The following is a 19,824-nucleotide window of genomic DNA, read 5'->3' as shown; positions in this document are numbered from 1 at the left end:
AAAAGAAATTAAATGACGCAATTTAGAGATACAAGATTTCTGCCCGACAGCGACGATATACAGTATATATTAGTGTATAAATAAGTAAAGGACCTGATTTGTATATATTAATTAATCTTATTTTGAAATGTGAAAATGGAAAGCCAACCAGAAATACAGGAAAGACAGACCACGGATTCCATGATAGGTTGGCCCACAGTTCTTCATAGAAACATCAACAATTATTCCAATTTATGACCCCAGAGTTGATCCATTTTATGTTCATGTCTGCTTTATCTGTATTAAAATAACAATTCATGAATTCATATCAATAAAGGATCATTGACCTTCAGTCACTCATGAATGTAAAAATTCAGACTCAACCGTTTAGAGGTGACTATCTTAAAGGGGAATAACATCTGCTGAACAGGAAGTGATATATTTTATGATTTGGGTTGATTAGTGTTGATAATTGTATTCAGAGGTTATACCAGAATAGGGTTACATGGTTAAATAAATAAAAAAACACCATATTTTTGTTGTATTGTACATTGCTGCTACTCCTCTTTTCACCCTATGTGTCGAGCTCTCTGTTTTAGCTACAGAGTGAGGCATCACACTTCTGTTCCATTTTTGTTGGGAGTCACACATGCACAGTAGCTAGGTAAGGACTACTAGCCAGTGAGAAGCAGAGTGTGAGGGAGTGCCATGCTAGCAGCTAGGCGAGCATCTTAAGTGTGTAACAAAGTGACGCACGTCCGTCACGCAGGTAAAGGCTGGACTACAACAGTGCTGTTTGGAGCAAGGGCTTTGGGCTTTTCCACTTTGTAAACCTATAATGTGCACATAAAAAGATATATAATACAATAAAGGCAAGAGAAAAAAGCCAAAAAGCATTATATTAGCACTTTAATGAACCTTCACTTTAACTTCCTCAGCAGCATGACAAAAAGAGAAAATGTGAGTACAGGTGGCACTATTTCTGTGAGATGATGTGTGGGAGGTAAACTGCAGAAATGATATCTACAAAGATCTCTGGAAACTTGAAACAGATACATGTCTGTTGATTTTTATGGAGGATAATTTAAGTTTGTCAAGTGTTTATCATGTAATCTTATACTTCCTGTGCCTACTCTACTTCCATGCCAACGGTTGTGCTTAACGCTTTGGGTGAAAACTGGGTTTAAATTGCAGTGCTTCATTCCAAGAGTTTAAAAAATAAAAATAAAAAATACGGTATTCCAACTTTTATTACAGAGCACAAATACAACTTTTAACTGCAGCCTGACTTGACCCTTTGAAGATGGACCATCCCCTGTATACAACACACTGGGCGGTTTTATTTGTTGCAGTTCTTTTGGGTGAAACATTCAGATTTCCATGTGATGTTGCACCATTATTCCCAACAGGAAGTCATTTATAGGCTATGTGCTATTTTAAACTACAGTTTTTAGCGTTACAGGCTGAGTATTTGATGTATCCAATGCTTGATAGCCACTCCTGGGTTTTCAACTTACCAATGGCAAAGGGGGCTAACCCTGCAGTTTATCTTGGGCAGTATTTAAAGCAGTGATCAAAGCTGTACAAACCAATTGTCATCATGCTTCTCCAGGGGGAATTTTGAAGTACATTAATGCTCCTTCTTTGGGAAATAATTGTGCCACTCTGTGACTTCATTAGGTCTCCTGGCTGTTTCAAAAGATGTTCTCTCTGGAGGTTGAAAGCCACATCGCTGGTAGACAGCATCCCAAGGGGCCGAATGAATAAAAAAGGAGGGATTATAATGAGATTGAGTTAGCCATGACCAGAATTGGGCTTTTCATTATTCCACTAGCGGAAGAGTGAGAAAGAGAGAGAGAGGACGACAAAGCTGACATAAAGAAATGTGTTGTTGCAGGACCCACACTCGCCATCTGCCATGGGGGTCCAATGGTAGGCAGCCAATGCATGCTTATCATTGCCATGGGTATCAAAGGGGCCCTTCTCTCTGGAGATTGCTCCATTAAAACTGCAAATGCCAAACCCCTGTATGCACAACACAGAAAACCTGCATTTATTCAGAAATGTAACACTTGATATCGATAGATTTAGCAAATTAAAATGGGAGGAAACAGTAGAAAACCTCGGAACTACTTTTGTTTTTGGTATGGTTGCTTATTAGCTAATAAAGTATGATTCTACGGTATTTAATTTGAATGATTTGAACAGTTTCTGATTTAATGCTGCTACGTTCATGATGCTGCATCCCGGGAAAGTGTGAATTAACTAATAGGATTTTTTTGTCCGCTAATGTTGTGTTTTTTCCCCATTCAGTGTCTGTAGCAGCAGTTATTCAGAGCTCAGGACCATTGATCATGACCTGTCCTTCTACCTTCTGTTATTCAGTTTCACAGACTGCATGTGTGAAAAAGAAAAAAAGGAAGAAAAATCAATAGGTTTCCATTATCTGGTTGGGCAGTGTCACTGGCCTGTCAATGATACTGTTACTGCGGTGGTACAAGGGTGACACAGGTCCACACTCAATCGCTGCTGACAAGAGGAAAACATGCTGACAGGCACCGGGAACAAGTTGGAACACAGATTTGCACTTCAAGCAGCCGTCCAAGGAGGTATCAGTGCAAGGCCACTATGCGGCAAGGGGCGAGCTCAGTTGGGGCGGGGTGGAAGGGTTGAGATGGAGCGGGGGGGATTCCCAGCCTGCCTCCTTCTACTGTCTGTCTGTCTACCACAAACGCTTTTATCCTCCTATAAATTATTCACCTCTGGATACACCAAAGGAAAATCGGCTGCACTGATTGTGGCTGAGGGGAAATTCATAAAAACCTCTGCACTGCTCGGCCACTCCTGTAAACTTATGCAAAACCCTACCTACACTATGTTATACACTGTATGGGAAACCTCTGCATTGCATTATACGGAACACACTGACATCACTGATCATCTTTTGCAAATGATCATTCTGGGCAGGTTTGTGTTGTCTCAGTTTAATGGGAAATGATCATTTTTGTAGTTATTAATTGATGTATTATGTCCCTGACATAGAAGCTCTTCAAACTACAAAGAACACATGAGTCTCCCCTCATCAGTCAGCTCAGATGGCTAGTCAGAAATTAAGGAAGACATCAACTGTCTCTAGAAAGAACATGAATCAATATATTTTGACAAGGATCAAATGTGCTTCAGATGAACCTTTTGGCCCTCCCAAAACACTATTTTTCTTCTTGTCAAACCTGTTTATTTTGGTTTGTATACATGTAATGATGAGATATGCCGTAACTCTCACGATTTCTGAGATCTCGTATAGCAACCTAATTTGACAGTGTTAACTCCTGTCTGACTATCTTTATTTTACACTTGACCATAGAAATACGTAGGCTGTACAAGTATCAAAGAGATGTATTTAACATGGATGTGTGTAGCTTTCACATAATGGTTTTCATTCAAGCCATTGTCTGAACTAGGCCTTGGGACATTATGTGACGTCACGCTCCGTGTTATTTTGAGAACATACATATAGCCTACTTATTATTTTCAATTACACATAAATATGTGTACATTTTCCTTCTTGTGTAGGCAATTTAGTGTCTAATGACTGGGGAATTCAGGTTAATATGTTGACAAGGTTTAACAACAGCGGGTCATGTTGCACTACACGCATGGCTGCCTCTGTTCACTCCAGCAGCTGACAGGTCCTAATCATGCGCTGCCCTAAAGGCACTGGGGCAGAGAGGGTTTTAATCACTGAATTATAGACCAGCGCGAGCCTTCAAATTGAGACGTAATTTAAGTCAAAGTTGTAATAATTGTTTCAGCTAATTGGGCAGACAAGTGCGTTATGGTGCGATTACATTATCTGCTATAATTACCTGAGTCAGAGGATTGGTTTTCTGGAAGAAGAAGGAATATTGTATGACAGTGGTGTTGATGGTGCATGGAAATGTTCTTAATAAAATAATTAAAAAACAAAAACAGTCTAGCTGATATAGCTTGATAGTAAATCCGATAGGTAGAGTGTAGTAAGGGTGATTGGGACACTTTGTGAATTCTCGCTTTGTGTAGGTTTTCCTGCCATACATTTAAAGAATTAGCCCATCACATGGTAGCCTACATTTCTGTAATCCAGAAGGTGTTACCCATACATTTGGGGAGTAAAGAAGGTTATATCATATACCAAGAAGGAGACGTGGCACACCCAATTTTGTGTAGACTGATCAAAAAACCTTTGTTTATGTGTACATAACATTCTGGTGATTGGGACAGCACATCTTTGATTTAGGCTGTGTAAGCATTTTTAATGCACAATTTAATTCACACGTTGATATCCCACATTTTTTTAATTGTTACGTTGCTTCGGATGCCAAAATAGTGCCAAAACACTATTTTCAGATTCATATTAATTTAAGATACATTGCTAGGCTATTAAGCTATAGCCGATTCCTTTGCCTATAAATTCAGCTGGGGCACGTCCATCACACAGCCTGTGCTGTACAATATATAAACAGGCTGAGCAGCATCCACGTGTCATTTACAGTGGGGAGATTAATAATGCAGCCAACGATATGCCCAGTCTTGATGTGCTCGGCAGCGATGCCGCACCTTCGGCAGCATCATTATTTCCTATTAATTACTCGCAAAGTGAACGCCTTCAGAGACGGGGCTGCAGTAGGTGTGACGGGGGAACCGGTCAGGGAGCAGCTGCCCTGCATCCCGCCGGGCTCAGGCTGACCTCCTTTTATTTATTTATTTATTATTTTTTTTACATCACTAAACTGGAGGCTTGACAAGCCGTATACGAGCACAGAGGCTTTTGATTTGGATGAGGGGAGAAATGTAGAATATGAGCCAGAAAGATCGAGTCAGGCAGGATTTCTAACATAGAGCCAAATAATAAATTGACGAGAAAAGAAATCCAGATCTTAACGTGTCTGTTTTTGGGCCTATAGGTGTCTTTAGTGATCCATCAAATTACACCCGGACTGCTGAGATCGCTTTCCCCCTTTTTATAGACTTGCATCCACACTGATTCGGGGAGAGGATGCTTTTGTCCATCTTTGCAGCCTAACACATCCCCCGTTATAAAAACAAACGAACCTGTGTTTTAAATCCCGCAAACATTCACACACAAAGGGAATATTTACGGTTGAGATTGTATCCGGTAATCACTTAGAGGGGTGTGAAACGGCTCTATGGGATTAAAGTGTTTCCTAACCACTGCGCCCATGAGCTTAATGTTCAGCTGCCACGGTGCAGTTCCGCCGTCAGACGGTAGGGGGCGCTGTTCATTTCGTTCTGGGAGCCAGAGGGAGAAGCACATCAACAAAGTGGTTACACTGAAATTGATAACAAACCATAATAATAAAATAAATGCAACAAAAAGCAAGAAATTAGGGTGGTAATTTGACAAAATAAAAGTTATGTAATTAGCATAATTAAAGCAAAATGTTATATTTTATTTGTTGGTCTTTTGCACCTTTTCAAACTGTCTGAACCTTTCCTGTTCAACGATTCTTTGACTGATACAGTATGAATGGAACGATCTCGCACACATTGCAGCCCGGGTGAATTTCGTTATTAGAATTTTTTTTTTTTTACATTGATGCAATAATCAAGCTGACTTCCAGACCCCCTTTAGGGCCATTTTTGCGAACTCCGAGTTTATCAGTAGCATGTACTGTGGCTACTGAAAGCTCTCAGGACGCGCCAGTCTGCAGGAGCTGCACAGATTGTCTCAACATCACATCAGTAATCAAACAGATCCTAGAACCCCAAAAGAAAAATCTTCTTCTTCTTCTTTGTCGCATTTGAGGAAGAAATTTAATTACAACCGCGGGTGTACGCAGGCATAGAAAAAAAAATAGCAGGCGACAAATGAATATACAGAGCAAATGACAAAACATGAGGGGGAATAACTGACAGATGAAAAGACAAGAGGATGTGCAGCTAACAGGCAAAACGCGCCGGTACAAAGCCGCGCACACCTTTGAGAGCAAGAGTTTGTTTTATTGCACTTCTCCCGGGTTGCATCTCCTGTCGATTTGCAGAAAAAAAGAAGGGGGGATAAGTGAACATGCCCTGTTTAAGAAACAAACATGCAGATTAGATGGGATTCTGACAACACACAGCTCAGACTTCATGTCCCACAGCTCGTATCTCAACAATGAAAAACACAGGGTTGGAAAAATCCACTCAGCGCGGTTGACAACACTTAGGCTACCGTCATTCTGCAAAAAAAAAAGTAAATGCAAATAATGAGGTGGCATCTGGAAATAAATAGGCTAGTGGAAGTTAAGACGAACTGATGTCAACTCTGGACCGCTTAAGACCCAATGGGTGGCACTAAGAATCTTTATTTAGCCTAGACGTTTCAAGGGTATAGACACAAATAATAATGAAATAGTACTGTGATAAAAATTGACGGATTTGGTACACGAAGCCTATTGTTATTTTTTATTTCTAAAATAGAAATTAAACCCCCCAAAAGTCTGTCTTCGTATACAGTGACGCACTGTGGATTTGGGCGTAGCCAGCAGGAAGCCTTTCTAAAGAAGAAAGACCTTACAAGGTATGTCTAGCTTACATTTACTTCAAGTGCAGGGAGTTGTCACCTGTTATGTGCTACCAGGCTACATGTCAGCAGCAGCACTCACTCAGTCACTCAGTCAGCTCCCCGATGCTGCTCCTCTGCGGACAGCCCCAGCAGGCCTCCAGCAACACGCCCAGACTCACCTCAGCCTCGCACAAGCCTGCACCAAGACGGGATGTGTTTTAAAGAGGGGACATTATATGATTCAGAGGGCTCCTAAAAACATAACCGGACATCATTTGTATTGTGGATTATGTGTGTATAGCCTAATCATCTACCGGTGGTTGTTTACATTTAGGCTACATTTAATATGGCATCATATGCTTAAAGAACAAAACAAAATAAAGCTTTCTGCACACAATCCTATTTAATTCCTTTTATGATATGGTCATAGATTAAAAAGACAAATGCAAATGCAAAAAAATATATAACATCCAGGTGTCACATGCACTATGTCAACTCCTTATGCAAGGCATCAAATGCAAAACCAAATAAATTTATAACTTTATAAATATAGCCTACATCTATGTTTAAGGCTTATTTGAGAATAGTTTTCATTTTTAGGCTACGGAATTTAAAATGCACGTGACGCTTAATTGCTCGTGACGTGTAAATCCAGGACATACAGGTAGCATGGCAGGAGTTGGCCATGGCCGCACAAACAGGGGCACGGCCAAAAACACACGTTTCACCCGGTCTCAGGCCCTTTATTGCAGCTGTGCTAATTGATTCGAACTAATGCGAGAACACCGTGACCGCTTGGCAAAGTTGATGGCAGGAAGTTGCTTGTAAATAATTAAGAACCGGCGCGCGCATGTTCTGTTGGATGTATTCATTGTATTGAAGTTTCAGACTGAATGAAGGCATCTGATCTGCAGAAGGTAAATATCACAGGCTTCCCACGCAAACACACTGTAGTAGGCTCTAAATTATCAAGGGCCAGATTCTAAATAGCCCACTGTTAGGGTGTTGAGGTTACAAACCTGGGGGTCTCAAGATAAATGTAAAGAGTCAAATGCTGAATAGGGATGGGAAAGAGAAAATTGCATATTTCTTCTTAACAACATTTTTTCTTGTGTATTTCCTGTAAAATTACTAAATAGTTGTACCTCTTCAACTACTCTACTTAGTCAAATCACTTTGAGAACTCAAAGTAGTTATTACCCCCCTTAGTAGTTTTTTGATGTGTTTTAAAATGTGTCTGGAGAGGATCATTAGCCACAAGGGTTAAGAACCATTGCTCCGGTCTGTGAAAATGAGCTATAACACATTAGAGAATAACAAGCACATAATTGTTGATTTTGTAAAACAAGAATGTGAGCTTCTCTAAATTAGGACTTAGCTTTCTGCACCCCGGTGAAACACTGATGAAGCTCCCCAAACATTCAGAATAATTTCCTCACAACTTGTGGACCAGTGTGAAGTTAACTTTATACTAAATGCTCTTCATTTTGTGCCCAATTTCCCGCTGTGTGAACTGTAACAGTACGTAGTGGCAGCATCCCTGCAGGCCTGAACATTACGTGCTGCTGTGCATCAAATCTCCCTGGCAGCCTCATTATTCTATTCTCCTCCACTATCCAAGGTTGATCTAATCACCAGATCAACAAGCGGGATGTGTGAGAGAACAAATAATGGAGGCAAAATGAACAAATGATTAGTGTGCTGTGAAAAGTACAATACGTTTCTTATTTAGCATTTAGATAACTATCGTTCCTGAGGAGCAAGCTTCAAAGTTGAACTCAGTTTAGGCGAGGGGGATTAATTCTCTCTACTGCATGCTTCATTGGATCTCTCATTACCAAACTTTGTCTGTATTGATGTTAGATTTGATTGAAGATTAGAGCATTTAGCAAATCTTGCTTTTCCGCGTGTATCAGGCTTTTTCAAGCGCGGCACACTGCTCGCTGGTCAATACCCTCACTTTTATCCAGTGTCTGCTTCATTTAAACTTAATCAACTCCATCAATGAACTGGAACAGCGAAACGTCCCCTGGAACAATAGCTTTTGTTGGATAATGCTTTGGTCTTATTCCCAACCGGGTGGCGATAAACCTAAAATTACACTATGATGAACTATTTCAATCAATATGATAATGGAAATTGGCTTTGGTGACTCTTTGCAGGGCTTAAGGAGGCAAGCTAAAGCCTATGTGACATTAATACATCTCCATGCTCTCTCCGTGCTGTTGCAACCCCCTACCTCACTTTATTGTCCCATCTTTTCAGTGACATTGACTACACCATATTGCAAAGCGCCTGGTAGTTTAATGATCTATCTGCACCAGGGAATGCTTGTACTGAAATGGATGCACAAGCTGATGGTCTTATGCATTGTTTTTCCACTAAATTATAGGCGCTATGCTTTGTTTCCTGTACTGGCTCAGCATGGTGTAGATCAATCATTGATGGCACTGCTGTAAAGCAGCTAAAACATGACTTTTGGTGCTCATTTGGACATTTTGTCCTTGTGTGGGTTCCAGTGCCTGTTATAGGCTACAGTTCATCATATTTATACTGCTACCAAAAGACCAATTTCACAAGCCATAGCAAAGGAAAACGCATGCTCCCCATCTGTTGCATACTAATAAATATGCCACCTTCTGGGACAATCCAGTCGTGATCATGATGATCGACTGCCAAGTGATATGACTTACCATAAACCTGGTTATTTGAAAAGTTTCCCCTCAGCCAATAATTGTCAAATTTATTTCAGCATCTATTATCATTTTCTGAAGTGATTTATAAAACCGGCCGAGTTGTTTTCCTTCACACCTTTCAAAGACATTTCATTATCATTTCTGAAGCCGGTGTTGGCACACGGTGCGAGATAGATGCCTTTGTGTTGTTTTACACAGAACTGAGCAGTTATCACTGGAGCTGAAAGTCGCAGCTGTCCTTTAGCAGGCAGTCACAGCTCAATTTCAAATGAATGACAAGCACTGATGGAGTCACTGTGTTTATGTTTACAATCACAGGCATCTATTGTTAATTTTATTTAAACCAAAGCATTTGAAGAGTAGGAATATCCATTCATGCAGGTTAGTCAGGTTAGGGCTTCACATATTCAATACATTTCCATTTCTCAAATTCTGGACCCTTTTATGTACCTGAACTGTAGCGAGAACTTGGACATGTCAGTCCCATTTTTCCAAGTCCTTCAAACCACCATATGGCCAATTTGTTCCTACCTTCTAATACGACCCTCGCAAGCCTTTTCCATCCTCATATCTAAACCCGGGAACGTTGTGTTTTTAAGGTAAAGGTCGCCTTTTTAAACACGTCGTTAACGTTGTGAAACAGTCACAGTTTGGTTATGTTTAGGCATAAAAACTACTTGGTTTTCTTGAAAAAAAGATCATGGTTTGGGTTAATCGCTGAACTTGACGATCGTAAAGTAAAAACAATTACCTTGCCTCCCTATGCTGGGAGAACTCAGGCGTTTGTTGGACCCAGGCACCACCCCAACCTGCCTTCTATTCAGGAACGTCGGGCTCCAATAGTTTGCCTAATTTTTTCTGTTTTGCTCTTGTCATAATTACTACAGCCCCAAGGTGGCGCCTTCACTAGAAATGTAAAGATGAGTCATTTTTCTGGGAAGGAAAGTTTCAAAATAAGAATTATATAATATAAACTCTTTAAATGGTAGGGAATACTTTAAAAAAAAACAAAAAAAAAGATTCATTCTGACAGCGAAAGCTTCCTCTGAAGAAACTTTAATAAGTCAATTAAACATGTAACATTTAAAGATGGCGGGTGTGTTTTCTCCCCCACCAGCTGGAGAGCTGCTGAGCCACAGCTCTGTAAGCTCAGTAAGCATTTGGTAACGTTAACATAATATTAAAGTGGACACATTATGAATAAACTCACCTTTTTAGTGCTTCGCACATACGATTGGTTGTCAGGAGTCCGACCCACAAACTGTAAAAAAGACCCCCCCCATCTGACTATTTCTACTCACCTATACCTATAACTACGTATACTCCGCTATATTACCGAGGCTGAATACAGAAATTTAGTGTGGCCAAAGTGTTTGTTTGAACATTGAAGCCTTTAGAAAACACATGTTAGAGCTATTAGAAACACAAAATCCAAGTATAAACCTTAACAGGAGCATGATATGTCTCTTTTAAAGCACCACACTAATGTTCTTGCATCTTAAGCCCATTTGCTACAAATCATACTTTACATATGTGCTGACCATTTTCCAAACATATTTTATTAGAGTGTTTTTAAATTTATTTTTAATTTACCATTTTGGAAGCCATTGTTCCATGAAGGAGAGACTTTAAACCTGCCTGAAGTGACACAGTCCATCATACATCATACACCAGTACAAAATATTTTCTCTTAATGACAAAATATGCTGAAAACATCAATGTATCATATCCACCTTATAATGGGATATTTTCAATGTTGTCAGTGTTTACAGCTCATTCCACAGAGTTCAAGTGGCCAAAAATCACTTAATGCGGGTTTTATACTATTTGACGTCTGTAATCTTGATGTTTAAAAGAGTAGCATACTGAATGTTTGGTGTAAGTTGAAATGTGCTGTAGTTCTAAAAGGTGACATAAGATACCATGGAGATACAATGGTTGGTTAAAATGAAAATAGGGCTACAAACTCATGATTTTTATTTTTACATGAATTAATCAATCTATCTATTACTCTTTTGATTCATTTAGCCTAGTCTACGGAATGTCAAAAATTAGTAAGAAATGGTCATACCAAGCTGCAAAAGCTCAGTTATTTGATTCACGTCTAAAATTTGCGGCAAGTTCCAAAATTTGAGAAGCTGCAGAGGATGTTGATGGACTTGAATGATTAATCAGAAATGTTGTTGATTCATTTTTTGTGGAAGTCACTGCTCTGTACATTAGGTTAGAATCTTTATCCTTCTTTATAATAGTAAATTTGAAGCCTTTAACTTTTAATCCACAGTCTAATTAGAGTTAGCTTTGCTGAAGGACAGTTCATGACAGAGATGAAATCTCCCTGCCTCTCTAACCTCTCGCCTCCTGCAGCAGCCAGTGTCAATTAGCCCGTCCTGCATCTTAACTGACTGAAGCTGCTTCCATGTCACCCTAATCCAGCTAACATGAAACACCAGATGTGTCGTTTGACACTTTTGGATATGTTGTTTGCCTTTGTTTCCATGTTTTACTCCCAGTGCTGGGAATGATTTGAGAGGACAGACATGCACAACAGATACAGCACCTTGAACATCAAAGGTATTAGTAAGAGTGTGTGTGTCTGTGTTTCTGCCATAACTCTGCACCCATAAACACACACACACACACACACACACACACACACACACACACACACATACACACAGTAGCTGCTGTGAGGTTGCGTGCACTGTCGGTGTGTCTGCCGTAGGAAAGCATCCGAGACAGCCGAGAATATAAAAATGTACAGGCCTTTTTCCTGCTTTGTCTGTCTTCTTTCTTATTCTCTTAGGTGAATGGGGCCTGAGTGATGGAGCCAGAACCTTTCATCTCGCCCAGTGAGTGTAAATAGCTGTCATGTTTGATTGACGGTCTGACGTGCACATGTGATGCTCTGAAAGAGGGGAAGAGATTCACAGTACATGATGGCTCTCCGATCTTCAAACCAAAGATGTAATGAATGAGTCATTACACAAAAACCAACAGTGTTCTACATTTCCTCACATGAGAGTATTCTCAGATCCATTTGCATAAATTCCATAACAGCTTATACTGTACAAGATTGGATCCACATTATTGGCTTTACATCTTATGGTAGTGATACAAATCATAGCAATCATTTTAAAAACTTGCTTTATGGTCAACTCATACATGCATAAAACAGAAAACTGTAACTTTCTCTCTGAAATACCATCACCCAATCACATGAAATAACAACACACAGCACAACAACACAATCCCTTGTTCCTTTTAAGTTGACCATCACAGCGCCACCTTTCCCTTTTCTTTTTTGGTTTTCATCATTAGACTCACACACTGTCTGTTAACGTTACCGATGGACTTCCAACGTGATGAAGAAAAAGAGCTGTTTGATGGCTTTACGTCTTAGGCCAACCAGGCTATGCCATTTGGGGAGGGGCCGCTCACTGATCCCCCTATATTTCTGAATATCCTAGACATGGTTGTGACCGTTAGTGCTTTCTTTTTAGCCTGTGTTTGTATTGAGATAAGAGACTGCTGCGACCCGGCGGACAGGTTGAGCAGAGGATGCACCGTTTAAACAGCGACTGGGCAGCCCCAAACGGCACACCCGGCCGCTGGGTGGTGGTGCAAAGAACTTGCAATGTATATACAGCACCTATTATCAGACCGGCCCTCGCGGCCTCAAAACACTACCAACCCACTGGGAAAAGTCCTGACTCTACCGATTGCCACTCCACCTCTGATAATCAATATATTGCCCAGCCCTAATTGCTATGCAAGTTTATACAGACGTTCTTAACCCCCAGAGGGTGAATTCGAAAGACTTTGGGGATCCCTGCCTGTTTTATTTCCCAGAGCATAAAGATCAAACAAAAAATTGAATTAACCTTAAACTTTGGTTTATGAATAAATACCTGCCTCAGCTATGTTTATGTTAATAATAATAATAATAATGATACATTTTTATTTGTAACGCAATTTATATTTTAGCAAATATCAAAGTAAAGCATAGAAATGCTAAGGAGAAAAAAAGTCGTAATATTAAAAGAAACAACAAAAGGCCATGAAAGGGATATCAGCCAAAAGCTCTGCTGAATAGGTCAGTCTTAGGGCCGCGTGTAAAAGCATCCACAGTCTGTGGTGTCCTCAGTTGGGCAGGGAGAGCATCCACAGACTGGGAGCAGGTAAGCAAAATGCCGGGGGGGTTTCAGGATACGTTGAACGAGAGCGGAAGGAATGTGTGGAGGTTTGTGGGTCGAGGAGTTCCTTGAGGTAGAAGGGAGCATCACCATGGATGCACTGGTGGGTAAGAAGGGAGACCTTGTACTCAATCCTGAGTGAGACCGGAAGCCAGTGGAAGGATTTGTGGATGGGCTACACATTGCAGTAGTCGAGCTTGAATCACACTGTGATTTGTATAGTCACAGGGTGTACAAATAAGAAGGTCACATGAGACAAAGCCATCTTCTAACCGTATACATACTGGGAACTATTTTCCACAAAAGGCAAAGCAACGCTACTTGGGCAGAGTAATTAGCGCAACACCTGAAAAGCACGGTCTGCTACTCACCACAGCGCTTCTCAGGTGCTAAACTGAAGTCTGTGTAAACTGAGTCTTGTTTATACTTAGTCTCCCACTTTACAATAAAAAGCCCCGACACCAGCCAAGCATATTCCCTGGTGATGTTCTGCCAAACCTGAACTATAGCCACTTCGACACTAAAACACATGACCAGCAAAAACATTGCCACTAAAAACTATTTTGTTGTCGTAGCTGTATAATCAATATCCTGGTCCAGTGTTCTAAAATCAGAAGTCTATAGTAATTTTTTCCCCGTTTCCAATCCAGTGTGCTACAGTATGACACCAACATATAATTGTGCCACTGTCCTCATACCCACTGTTTAGAGACAGTGCTCTGTGTCTTTTTGATTGTAAATACTTAATGTATTGTTTAAGTAAACATTATGAATTGAGCTTTTTGACGGCTGCGTGCCTTGACACATATTTCTTTGTTTGGCCTCAAAATGCTAATGCTAATACATTTTACAATGGGCTTTTGCTTTGATTTAATACACAAAAAGCACATTACTCTCATCTGCAGTCCAATGGGCTGGAACGGGCGAGAAGGGAACAGTTTAACTAAAGAGAATATATGCATCAAATGAAAAGCAGATGAAATGAAAAAATATGCAATTATGTTCATGATTATTAAAGGATAGAAGTATTTCTCTGCCAGCACATGCCAGCTACCACTAGAACCTGTCCCAAATGGGCGGCTTCCAGGTCTGGGCCAGGCCCCAGAAAACATCACATCAGAACGGTGCCATCTCCCGCTAACATCTCCGTTTCCTCAGATCCAGGGCCAGTCCGTCCCCCTCTTTTCCCTCTCCTATTTGCTACGTTCAACCCCTCGTTGCGTCCCATATAATGGAGCTCAGCTTCTGTCTGCCAAAGGGTCTGTGGCTGCCCGGGAGTAATGACCTGAGGGGGTACTTTGTGACAACCAGGGTGTAATAATGCCTCCAGCCACGGACAAAGCAGACCCTTGGGGTCAATTTTTAAATACTTTTATGTTTTTTCACCAAGGGTAAGAGTCATTTGTTTTTATTGCAGGCCATATACTCCATATACACTGCAGAAGCATCACATTTATTCCAAACAAGGGATATAAAGTGTGGTTAATTTTGTTTATTTCAAAAAATGTGGTTATGTTTTGATAGAACCACGCTAGTGCTGACCTATCGCTTTTGATGAAACATCTTCCATTTTTCAACAGAATTTATCTGGCAAATGTCTGTAGGCCATAGTCCCTCAGATCAAAATAGTGTTATTGAGGCACGCAAGGGAGTGTGGAATCACCTGCAAATAAAAGGCTTCTCCTAATAGGTTAATTGTAACAAAAGCACAAGGTCTTGCCCCATTGAACAGAAGAGGATTGTGGAACACAGGCCTGTGGAAATGGTGTCAAGCAATGTGCTGCATGCTCTCCCCTGCAGGGCCAGAGTTTGTCTGTCAGCAGTTAAATGCTTACCTCCTACCCCTCCCCTAACACTCAACAATCAATTTACCTCCTCGGGGTCTATGAACCCAAAGATTTGACCTTACAGACTCAAGCTTTGTTTCCCACCTCATCTCTCACGCCTCAAAGAGTATTTATTAGAACCCAGACAAAAAATGCATTTTATATTCGCTTTTTATATACATAGAGCAGATGTAAACTGCAGGAATTAATTTGGAGATAAGTTTAGTGACCTTGACTAACTGCCCCTTTGCCTGTTTGAAAGCCATGATGGGTGGGCAAACAGAGAAAAGGGAGGTAACCTGACCCCTTTTGACCTCATAAGGAGCAAGAATCCAGATTGGCCCATCTGAGTTTTTATTTTCTCAAAGGCAGAGCAGGATACCCAGGGCTTGGTTTACACCTATCGCCATTTCTAGTTACTGGGGGAACATAGGCAGCCGGGACGAACTCATATTAATGTTAAAAAAACTCATGAGGTGACATTTTCATGCCATTTTTTTTTCATAACTAAAAGGTCCCAACCTTTTAGTTAATATGACCAGTTTGACACTTTGATTAATGTGTTTGTCTTTTTGCAGAGTTAGACAAGAGCATTGATAGCACCCTTAACCAATCAGCTCTGTGTTATTGGTATCTTTTGGATTGTACCACAGACATAACTTTTTTTTTTATTGTTTAAATTTTAAACATAATGGTCTTAAAAAAAGATTTAAAAAACTCGTTTTTGCAATAACCCAGTGGAATGTAAAAGTAAAAAATCACCAAATACATGCTTTTGTTTTGGCAGGTTGTGTTTGAAAGTGGATGCCATTCATGAAAAAAATCACTACTATGTCCTGCTCCATAGCCTGCTATTCTGGTATGTTGACAATAATTATACAGTATTAAAATGTCAACTCTTAAATGACTATGTTAGAGGTAATCAAACAGAAATGAATCTATCTCACTGACACAGAGAAATGTAACTCAGAACAGTAGCCTACCTGTATATTTTACTGTTGATGTACTTTAATGTTGATGGGTACACAGCCCGAGGATATCTCTGTGTCAATCAAAGACTTAAAATCCCAAGATTTATTCCGTCCCCCTCCTATTTGTACAGTAACCAATGGTGAGAGTGCTCACCCAGCAAGGTGCTAGCTAATTGGGCATACTGGGAATAAAAAAAGTGGAAAAGCAGCACCTTTTTCTCTTCTGTGATATTTATTGAAACTGTTGATTGTTCAGCACAAAGCTTTTTACAGGGTGTGCAAGGAGAGCTTTGTTGTGAAGCATCATGTTCTTGACAAGATTACGATTGTGCCTTTCACTTAATGGTGTTTTAGTTTATAGCAGAGAGATGAGGATAGGAAATAGTGTGAGAGTGGGAAAGAAATGCAATACAAATCTACAGGACAAGTGAATTCTATCGTGGTTCTCTTACTTTTCATCTCGAGCCATCATCAGGTCAAAATGCTGCCCCAAACGCTTCGAAGCTTACGCCGTTGCCATGGTAATCAACGTCCATCGGTATTTGACTGCTTAGTTTGTTTGTTGTTTGTGTGTTAAAGTTTGTATATCTGCATAACCACATAATTGCCAATGGAACAAGGAATAGTAACCCAATATTATTCATTATGCATCAACAATTTGAATTGTTATTAGTTAACATTCTCGGACGGATAGTGCTAATTGTTGTGTATGTGCCAGGGGGTGCATGTGTACTGTAGGTGTGGCGCTGTTGGTGTGTGTGGTTCCAAAGCCAAATGCCGGAGATTGATAGAAAGACAAACAGAACATGTCACTTAGTTTGGTTTTTCTTCTGCTTGCTTTTCATGGTTGCTAAAGTTTTTAAATAAATAAAGAATGTCTAGGCTCCGCTACATGCATATGTGATTGCTCGGACTAAAGGGGAACTTTTCAACCACGGGCGGGAAGGACACGCTGACGCCCCTCCATTCCCCCTGGCTAATAGCTCCTCACTCACCTGCCAACACCATCTAACCGGATGCCCTAGTTATAGCCCAAATACCTGCAAAACTACAGATTTTTTTCCTTTTTGTGTAGTGCTAATTAGCAAATGCTACCATGCTAACCTGGTAAACTTCTGACATGCTCATCAGTACATTGGCATTGTGGTAATGTTAGCATGCTGGCATGCTCAATTACATCAAAGCAGCCTCACAGAACTGCCAGCACAACTGTAGACTCCAAGTGTTGTTTTCTTATTCAATTTAATCATGACAAAAAAAGAAGAATTCAAAATGGCTATCAGGGAAAATATGCATCATGTGAAATAATGTATAAAATGCTTTTACTGGTCAGTCATGTTCACTGACAATCAATAATAAATAAGCTATATATACGTGTATATATAGTGTGTGTGTGTGTGAATATATATATATATATATATATATATATATATATATCTATCTATATATATATATTTATATATATATATCTATATATATATATATATATCTTACATGCTGTTGCATGTCTTAATTGTTTTGTCTTTCGACTTTCTCTGCTCCGGTGAGGCCATTAACCTTTCTTTGACTTATAGAGGAACAATAATCAACAACTTCCACTGCACAATGGGACGTGTCATAGCACACAGTGTTTCACTCCAAGACAGAAGTTTTTGACCACGTTGTCTGGTATTTGTGTCGAGGCTTGGCTTGTTTTACACCGTATACTGTAGTTTCTGTTGGTGTAGTTTTCATTTGCTGAGGGGAAAGACAGTGGTTGAGGATGTGTACACGTGGGGGAAGAGCTACAGTAACAGAACTCAGCTGGAGTAGGTTACTTGAGGGAATGCTTCAGGAACGGGAACAGAGCCAAAAGAGCGAGGAAGTATACTTCACTTTATTGATTTTGTCGATAGTCTTAAATGAGGGGCACTCCAGGCCAAAGGCTCACCTCTGCATTTTCTCTCTCTGTGCCTGTGCTGCTCGGTGAATAAGCAGTAGTTACAGAAACTGGGATAGAGGAATTATGTATAGCACAATGTGTTTGGATGTGTGTGTGTGTGTGTGTGTGTGTGTGTGTGTGTGTGTGTGCGGGCCCATTTAAGTTCTAAGTCAAGTTTATGATTTCAGAAAGTGTTGTGTATCAACCTTTTGTCAATTGGCTGTGAGGTGCAGAGCCTCTAGTGCAGTGGTGAAAAAAGTATTCAGATCACACGAGTAAAAGTACTAATACCACACTTTAAAAATATTTATAAAAACTTAAGAGTAAAAGTCCTACTTTTTGCCTACTGCATTGGAAAAGTTACTTAAGTAAAGCTAGTAAGTATCATCAGGAAAATGTACTGAAAAGTAGAAGTACTCAAAATAGTTCTGTGAATCAACTAAGTGTTTAATTGTCTGATCATTTCAGCTGGACTCGTAGGCCTGTATTTAGTTTTTTATAAACTTCATTTTTTTTTTGTGCAAACGTCTTAATTTGTAAAGTATCTAGTAACTAAAGCTTTGAGATGAATGAAGTGGATCAGAAAGTACAAGATTTTTCTCTGAAGTGTAGCAGAGTAGAACTACTATAACTACTGAGTTATATTCCACCACTGCTCTAGTGTCTGTGGCGTAAATAAGCCTATTGTTTGGATCACATGCATCATCTTGAAGTCCAGAAATGAGCTAGTGTGTCAATGAAACACACCCACACTGCCCCCAACGCGGATCATGACCTTTTACTTTACACCAGAGATACACTCAAGTATTGTGACTTAATCATCAACCTTGACTTGGTTATGAATGGCTTTCTAAGGCAAATATTGATTAAGTCAAGTGTAACATCACTTGGCTTAAAGCAAATGTCCATAAGCAATCATGGCGTGTATTCTCATAGTATTTTCCATTTTTGCTTTGGCTGACATACTCATCTGTTTTATATTCCCTTATGTCCTGTCAGGTGGGACAGGATTTCTTTTTATACAGTCAGTGTTAATAGTTATTCAATAACCAGTACCCCTAAGTTTTTACCTCCCGCCCTAACAACACGTACATAACATTTCAATCTTTGAGCCATTTTATACCTTTTTGGCTAAACTCCAGACCATACTTTTGACAAAATTACTTCGCCAATGTTTAAATATTTGTAAAACCCACAGATGGATGTAAAGGGTGGCCAATGGCATAAATTTATTAAAAAAAGGAGAGATATGTAGATAAAAGGTGTCGATAACATGTGTTGCATTTTGGTACTGCACAGGGACACCTCTGCAGAGTTGTTTGTTACCATTGCTGTGGATCATGACCTATTTTATAAGGTGGATGTTGGGTATTTTCTTCCTAACAACAGTTTGAACCTGTCAGAAATAGCATCTTTGTCTGATCTGAATGTTGGTTTTTGAATCTCCTTGTTATCCTTTATGATTGCCTTTTGTCAGACAATAACTGTTTAGACGTGTCGAGGGAATGAAAATGATTCTTTTGCAGGGTCTTCCCCTTGCATCCCCTTGTTTTTGTCTTACTTATCATCTTGATCTGCGTCTCTGTCATAAACTCCCTAAGCTTCCTTATCTTTTGTCCCTCTCATTTCATTACACAAAATCCCTAAGAAACCACTGGGTAGGATCAGTCAGTCCCAGCCAGCTCAGT

The 19,824-nt window shown here is 40.0% G+C and overlaps 2 long non-coding RNA genes across 2 annotated transcripts; both read right to left on the bottom strand.

Moving 5' to 3' along the window:
- Positions 1–3,532: 3,532 nt before the first annotated feature.
- On the bottom strand, positions 3,533–13,803 carry LOC117950560. The gene is made up of 3 exons (XR_004657938.1): positions 13,627–13,803; positions 7,992–7,997; positions 3,533–3,543 (listed from the first exon to the last, which is right to left on the bottom strand). It is a non-coding gene; the product is annotated as an uncharacterized LOC117950560 (long non-coding RNA).
- On the bottom strand, positions 12,481–12,955 carry LOC117950561. The gene is made up of 2 exons (XR_004657939.1): positions 12,875–12,955; positions 12,481–12,750 (listed from the first exon to the last, which is right to left on the bottom strand). It is a non-coding gene; the product is annotated as an uncharacterized LOC117950561 (long non-coding RNA).
- Positions 13,804–19,824: the final 6,021 nt, after the last annotated feature.

This window comes from Etheostoma cragini, chromosome 9 (assembly GCF_013103735.1).
Source record: "Etheostoma cragini isolate CJK2018 chromosome 9, CSU_Ecrag_1.0, whole genome shotgun sequence".
NCBI lineage: Eukaryota > Metazoa > Chordata > Actinopteri > Perciformes > Percidae > Etheostoma > Etheostoma cragini.
The sequence above is the reverse complement of the archived record's forward strand: the minus strand, read 5'-3'. Positions and strand labels throughout refer to the sequence as shown.